Below are 7989 nucleotides of genomic sequence, written 5' to 3'. Positions count from 1 at the left end.
ATTGTAAGAGGAATAGATAGGCGTTTCTGCGGCCGCAACCGAGACTCCAGGATGGTATGTTGCCTCCATGGTGCAAGGGTCAAGGATGTCTCGGAGCGGATGCAGGAAGTTCTGAAAAGGGAGGGTGAACAGCCAGTTGCAGTGGTGCACATTGGTACCAAATATTTAGGTAAAAAAAGGGATGAGGTCCTACGAGATGAATTTAAGGAGCTTGGAGCTAAATTAAAAAGTAGGACCTCAAAAGTAGTAATCTCGGGATTGCTACCAATGCCACGTGCTAGTCAGAGTAGGAATCGCAGGATAGCTCAGAAGAATACGTGGCTTGAGCAGTGGTGCAGCAGGGAGGGATTCAAATTCCTGGGGCATTGGAACCGGTTCTGGGGGAGGTGGGACCAATACAAACCAGACGGTCTGCACCAGGGCAGGTCCAGAACCACTGTCCTAGGGGGAGTGTTTGCTAGTGCTGTTGGGAAGGAGTTAAAATAAAATGACAGGGAGATGGGAACCAATGCAGGGAGACAGAGGGAAACAAAATGGAGATACAATCAAAAGACAGAAAGGAGATGAGTAAAAGTGGAGGGCAGAGAAACCCAAGGCAAAAAAGAAAAAGGGTTACGGTACAGCAAAATTCAAAAAGGGTCAAAGTGTAATAAAAAGGCAAGCCTGAAAGCTCGGTGCCTCAATGCGAGGAGTATTCAGAACGCAGGAGACGGCTCTGAGCTAGTTGGAGTTGGTGAGAGTGCAGATAAACAGGACCCCAAAAATAATGCCAAATGCAGGAGGCAACAGAGCAGAGTAGCACTGGGTTAAGTGTAAACCACAAGGTAATAGGAAGGAACAATATTTATGAATATAAAGGGGCTCCACGAGGGGTCAAAACTAAAAATCATGGTTTAAAAACTAATATTAAACACTCTACCTAAACGCACGCAGCATTCAAAATAAAGTAAATGAGTTGACGGCACAAATCATGACAAATGAGTATGATTTGGTGGCCATTACAGAAACGTGGTTGCAGGGTGGCGAAGACTGGGAATTAAACAGACAGGGGTAGTTGACAATTCGGAAAGATAGACAAGAAGGGAAAGGAGGTGGGGTAGCTCTCTTAATAAAGGATGATATCAGGGCAGTTGTGAGAGATGATATTGGCTCTAATGAACAAAATGTTGAATCATTGTGGGTGGAGATTAGAGATAGTAAGGGGAAAAAGTCACTGGTGGGTGTAGTTTATAGGCCCCCAAATAATAACTTGACGGTGGGGTGGGCAATAATCAAGGGAATAATGGAGGCATGTAAAAAAGGAACGGCAGTAAACATGGGGGATTTTAACCTACATATTGATTGGTCAAATCAAATCGCACGCGGTAGCCTGGAGGAGGAATTCAGAGAATGCATGCTGGATTGTTTCTTAGAACAATATGTTACAGAACGACAAGGGAGCAAGCTATCTTAGATCTGGTCCTGTGCAATGAGGTAGGAATAATAAACGATCTCCTAGTAAAAGATCCTCTCGGAATGAGTGATCACAGTATGGTTGAATTTGTAATATAGATTGAGGGTGTGGAAGTAGTGTCTCAAACGAGCATACTATGCTTAAACAAAGGGGACTACAGTGGGATGAGGGCAGAGTTGGCTAAAGTAGACTGGGACCACAGAATAAACGGTGGCACAATTGAGTAACAGCAGAGGACTTTTAAGGAGCTCTTTCATCGTGCACAACAAAAATATATTCCGTGAGAAAGAAGGGTAATAAGAGAAGGGAGAACCTACCGTGGATAACCAAGGAAATAAAGGAGAGTATCAAATTAAAAACCAATGCGTATAAGGTGGCCAAGGTTAGTGGGAAACTAGAAGATTGGGAAAATTTTAAACGACAGCAAACAATGACGAAGAAAGCAATAAAGAAAGGAAAGATAGATTACGAAATTAAACTTGCGCAAAACTTAAAAACAGATAGTAAAAGCTTTTACCGATATATAAAACGGCAAAGATTGACTAAAGTAAACGTTGGTCCCTCAGAAGATGAGAAGGGGGATTTAATCATGGGAAATGTGGAAATGGCTGAGATCTTAAACAATTATTTTGCTTCGATCTTCACAGTGGAAGACACAAAAACCATGCCAGAAATTTCTGGTCACAGGAATGTGGGAAGGGAGGACCTTGAGACAATCACAATCACTAGTCGGGTCGTGCTGGACAGGCTAATGGGACTCAAGGTAGACAAGTTCCCTTGTCCTGATGAAATGCATCCCAGAGCGGAAGTTATAGCAGATGCATTCGTTATAATCTCCCAAAATTCTCTGGACTCTGGGAAGGTACCAGCGGATTAGAAAGCAGCTAATGTAACGCCTCTGTTTAAAAAAGGGAGCAGACAAAAGGCAGGTAACTAAGGGCCGGTTAATTTAACATCTGTAGTGGGGAAATGCTTGAAACTATCATTAAGGAAGAAATAGCGGGACATCTAGATAGGCTTAGTGCAATCAAGCAGACACAGCATGGATTCATGAAGGGGAAATCATGTTTAACTAATTTTCTGGAATTCTTTGAGGCTATAACGAGCATGGTGAATTGAGGTGTACCGATGGATGTGGTTTATTTAGATTTCCAAAAGGCATTCGATAAGTTACCACACAAAAGGTTACTTCCGAAGATAGAGGTACGTGGAGTCAGAGGATATGTATTAGCATGGATCGAGAATTGGCTGGCGAACAGAAAGCAGAGAGTCGGGATAAATGGGTGCTTTTCAGGTTGGAAATCGGTGGTTAGTGGTGTGCCACAGGGATCGCTGCTGGGACCACAACTGTTTGCAATATACATTGATGACCTGGAAGAGGGAACAGAGTGTAGTGTAACAAAATTTACAGATGACATAAAGATTAGTGGGAAAGCGGGTTGTGTAGAGGACACAGAGAGGCTGCAAACAGACTTGGACAGGTGAAGCGAATGGGCTAAGGTTTGGCAGGTGGAATACAATGTCGGAAAGTGTGAGATCATCAACCTTAGGAAAAAAAACAGTAAAAGGGAATATTATTTGAATAGGGAGAAATTACAACATGCTGCGGTGCAGAGGGACCTGGGGGTCCTTGTGCATGAATCCCAAAAAGTTGGTTTGCAGGTGCAGCAGGTAATAAGGAAGGTGAATGGAATGTTCGCCTTCATTGCGAGAGGGATGGAGTACAAAAGCAGAGAGGTCCTGCTGCAACTGTATAGGGTATTGGTGAGGCCGCACCTGGAGTACTGCGTGCAGTTTTGGTCACCATACTTAAGGAAGGATATACTGGCTTTGGAGGGGATACAGAGACGATTAACTCGGCTGATTCCACAGAGGAGGGGGTTAACTTATGATGATAGATTGAGTAGACTGGGTCTTTACACCTTGGAGTTCAGAAGGATGGGGGTGATCTGATAGAAACATTTAAAATAATGAAAGGGACAGACAAGATAGAGGCAGAGAGGTTGTTTCCGCTGGTAGGGGAGACTAGAACCACGAGGCACAGCCTCAAAATACGGGGGAGCTAATTTAACACCGAGTTGAGAAGGAATTTCTTCTCCCAGAGGGTTGTGAATCTGTGGAATTATCTGCCCAAGGTAGCAGTTGAGGCGAGCTCATTGAATGTCTTCAAGTCACAGATCGATAGATTTTTAACCACGAAGGGAATTAAGGGTTACGGGGAGCGGGCGGGTAAGTGGAGCTGAGACCACGGCCTGATCAGCCATGATCTTGTTGAATGGCGGAGCAGGCTCGAGGGGCTAGATGGCATACTCCTGTTCCTAATTCTTATGTTTCTAATGTTTCTTATGGAGTAGGTGTCTACTACAACCAAAAACATTTTTGAAAGGACCTGCGTAGTCCTTATGGATGCGTGCCCAAGGCTTGGTGGGCCGGGACCAGGGGCTAAGGGGGGCTTCCCTGGGCGCATTACCCAGCTGGGCAAAGGTGTTGCACCTGCGAACACAAAGTTCCAGATCTGTGTCTATCCCTGGACACCAAATGTGTGACTTGGCAATTGCCTTCCTAATGACAATGCCCGGGTGCTCATTGTGGAGTTCTCTGATGAACACCTCTCTGCCCATCTGGTTTCTACGCGGTTTCCCCACAGCAGGTTATCGGCCTGAATCGAAAGATCATCCCTGCGCCTGTGAAATAGTTTAAGTTCCTCAGGGCATGCCCTGTACGTGGCTGCCCAGTCCCCATTCAGAACACATTTCTTGACTAGAGACAATACCGGGTCTCTATTTGTCAAGACTTTAATCTGACGGGCTGCCACGGGTGAGCCTTCGCTTCCGAAAGCTTCAACAGCCATGACCATCTCAGCACCATGCTCGGTAGGCCCCTCAGTGGTGGCTAGTGGGAGCCTGCTGAGTGCATCGGCGCCGTTTTCGGTGCCCGGTCTGTGCCGAATTGTGTAGTCATAGGCAACTAACGTGAGTGCCCACCTCTGTATGCGGGCCGATGCGTTTGCATTTATGGCCTTGTTGTCGGCCAAAAGGGACGTTAGGGGTTTGTGATCTGTATCCAGCTCAAATTTCTTGCCAAACAGGTACTGGTGCATTTTCTTTACCGCATATACATATGCGAGCGCCTCATTTTCTATCATCCCGTAGCCCCTTTCTGCCTGGGACAGACTTCTGGAGGCCTAAGCTTCCGGCTGTAACTGACCCTTGGCATTGACATGCTGCAACACACACCCGACACCATAGCACGACGCATCGCACGTTAACACAAGTTTCTTACATGGGTTATATAGCGTAAACAGAGTGTTGGAACATAACAAATTGCGTGCTCTATTAACAGCCCTTTCCTGGCTGACCACCCAGACACATGCGCGACCTTTGCGTAGGAGCACGTGCAGCGGCTCTCGCAGCGTGCTCAATTTGGGAAGGAAGTTACCAAAATAGTTCAGGAGCCCCAGGAACGAATGCAGCTCCGTCGTGTTACGGGGTCTGGGTGCTCTCTGGATCGCTTCCATTTTGGAGGCAGTAGGGCTGATCCCGTCTGATGCTACCTTCCTCCCCTGGAATTCTACCTCTGGAGCTAGGAAGACGCACTTCGCATTTTTCAGTCGCAGCCCTATCCGGTCCAGTCTGCATAGCACCTCCTCCAGGTTGTGGAGAAGTTCTTCAGCATCGTAACCGGTGATGAGGATGTAGTCCTGAAAAACCACCGTCCCTGGAATCGACTTGAGGAGGCTCTCCATCTTTCATTCGAAGATCGCGGCATCCGAGCGAATCCCGAACGGACATCTGTTGTACTCAAACAACCCCTTGTGTGTTGTGATGGTGGTCAGCTTCTTCGACTCACTCGCCAGCTCCTGGGTCATGTAAGCTGAGTTCAGGTCTAATTTTGAAAAAGGCTTGCCACCGGATAGCGTCGCAAAGAGGTCCTACACTCTCAGTAGTGGATACTGGTCTTGGAGTGACACCCAATTGATGGTGGCCTTGTAATTACCACATATCCTGACCGACCCATCCGCCTTGAGCACGGGCACAATCGGGCTCGCTCAGTCACTGAATTCGACTGGCGAGATGATGCCTTCCTTAGCAGGCAGTCCAATTCGCCTTCTATATTTTCCCGCATCACGTACGGCTTCGCCCTGGCCTTGTGGTGTACTGGCCTGGCTTCCGGGTTTATGTGAATCACTACCTTGGCCCCCATGAAAGTGCCAATGCCGGGTTGAAATAATGAGTCAAATTTGTCCAGGATCTGTGAGCATGATACTCGCTCCACAGAGGAAATTGTGTTGACATCGCCCCATTTCCAGTTCATGACATAAGCCAACTTTGTGGGTCACGACTACCGTGGCGCTGCCTAGCACCGGAATGATCTCCTTTGTGTATGTTCGTAGCTGTGCGTCAATCGGCAATAATTTTGGCCTCCTGGCCTTGGACGCCCACAACTTTTCGAACTATTTGATACCCATCAGGGTCTGGCTGGCCCACGTGTCTAGCTCCACTGATACTGGGATGCCATTGAGGAGCACTTTCATCATTATCGGTGGCGTCCTTGTATATGAACTGTATACGTGCTCCACATGAACTTGCTGAACTTCAGCTTCCAGCGATTTCCCCCAGTGTTCATTTCTGCAATTTCTGCTGGTATTTTGCTCATCTCTGCAAAGTCCGGCTGAGTGTGCGCCTCCACGCTTCCAACATGAGCTGCTGTTGGAAACAAAAGGTCTCTTGCCAGACGATCGTCATTGACTGCCCCGTGATTGTCCTTGAGTGCACCATTAACAGGTGTTGATGGCTCCATTACTGGCCGCATTGTCCCTTGCAATGACGTGAATCGCCGTTCAGCTTGCCATTGTCTCTGTCGAACACCCCCTCTGGATTTGGCTACATGTTGGGACATGCCTGACTGCCCTTGGCTGCCTGGAGAACTGTGTGATGCTTTAACAATGTTGAATCTCTGTCCCAACCATTGCTTAACACAGTACCTCTCGTCTGTTCTGCTAGTGGCCATGCTCGCATGGTATAAATCCCAGTTTCTCGTCGCCATTGATACGTCCTTACTATACAGTGTAAATGCACACGAGGCCCATGCTTCAGAGAAGGTCAGTCTGTGACCTGTGCTTTATTCCTTAGCACTCAAGTGATGGAAGTGGGTGGAACTTCCCCTTTTATACCTGAAGGTCCAGGTTAGGAATGTCTCCCACAAGTTCACCACTAGTGGTCATTGTTCTCACAGTGTACAACTTAGGTCAGATTATGCATGGGTTACAATGCTGGTTGAATACATGACAGTCCCGGCCTCACTCACTCTGGAGCTGGGGATGAGCGATTAGTCGATAGGTTGTTTGTGGCTTCGATCTGCTGTTGTGAAGCGAGGCGGAGATGCAGGATCCTTTAATAATCGTTCACAACTCAACTGAAAGCAGCCGGAACGTGCACCTTTGAGAGGGGCTTTCTGCACCGTCAGGGCTGGAAACGGGAGGGAGTGAGAGACACTGTTTAGAGTTTGCGTGTGTACAGAACTGTACAGAGAAACCAGCCACTGTAACAGGGCTGTGAGACACTGCATTTTGTTAATAATATAGTATTAGGCAGTCCCTCGTATCGAGGATGACTTGTTTCCACACTAAAAAGGGATGGGTTCACAGGTGTTTCGATGAGGGACCTGACAATCTAGGTCCCGAACTACATCCTGAAGGGTGGAAAATCCCTGTGGTTGGATTGTTTTAACGTGGGGTGACCATTGCACACCAGCCACCAAACGGGCTTGACAGAGCGAGGTCTTGGTCCAGAGGCAAGGATTACCCAAGACGACCATAGACGAAGCTCTGCTGCATGGACCTAGTGTGTAAACATGCGCCGACTATCCATAGATCGCAGTGTGGGCTGGCCCGTGCTGTCCCTGGGCCCTCGCCTCTCCTGAGCCCCGATCACGACGCTCCTGGGCCCGGATCTCTCACCGCTCCTCCGCCCCGATCAAAAATGGAGCAGTCAGAAACAGGACATCAAACAGTCTCTCTTATCTTGTAGACATCAAATATCAGCACTGTTATTTGAAATATCAAAATATTAAACTCCAGCCTAGTTGAAGGGTTATTAACATCAGCAGAAACAAACAACAACTTTGTTAATATTGCACCATTAATATCAATTATTCCATTTTTTCTAATATTTAATTGAACAATGTTCAAAATGTTTCCACCCGGTTTCCAACCGGGGACTTTTCGCGTGTTAGGCGAACGTGATAACCACTACACTACAGAAACACTGCGATTGACAAAGTGCTAGGAACATAAACACAGCTTTAACCTACACAGCTGGCCGATACTTCAGGAGCTGGTTTTACGAGGATAGAATGACGGTGCTATATTTAGGAAGGCTGTGAGTGTGGCAGGAATTGATCTCGTGTTTCCAAGACTTTACACATAGGAACAGGAGCGAGTGGTTAGGATCTGGGATGCACGGCTTGAAAGGGCGGTGGAGACAGACTCAATCTTATCTTTCAGATGGGAGTTGGTTAAGTGTCTGAAGGAAAAA

General features: G+C 47.2%; 1 non-coding gene across 1 annotated transcript; it reads right to left on the bottom strand.

The window, feature by feature from the left end:
- Window positions 1-7645: 7645 nt before the first annotated feature.
- Window positions 7646-7718, bottom strand: trnav-aac (transfer RNA valine (anticodon AAC)). Its single transcript has one exon. It is a non-coding gene; the product is annotated as a tRNA-Val (tRNA).
- Window positions 7719-7989: the final 271 nt, after the last annotated feature.

Source organism: Pristiophorus japonicus, unplaced genomic scaffold (assembly GCF_044704955.1).
Source record: "Pristiophorus japonicus isolate sPriJap1 unplaced genomic scaffold, sPriJap1.hap1 HAP1_SCAFFOLD_94, whole genome shotgun sequence".
NCBI lineage: Eukaryota > Metazoa > Chordata > Chondrichthyes > Pristiophoridae > Pristiophorus > Pristiophorus japonicus.
This window is presented reverse-complemented; position numbering and strand designations above follow the sequence as displayed.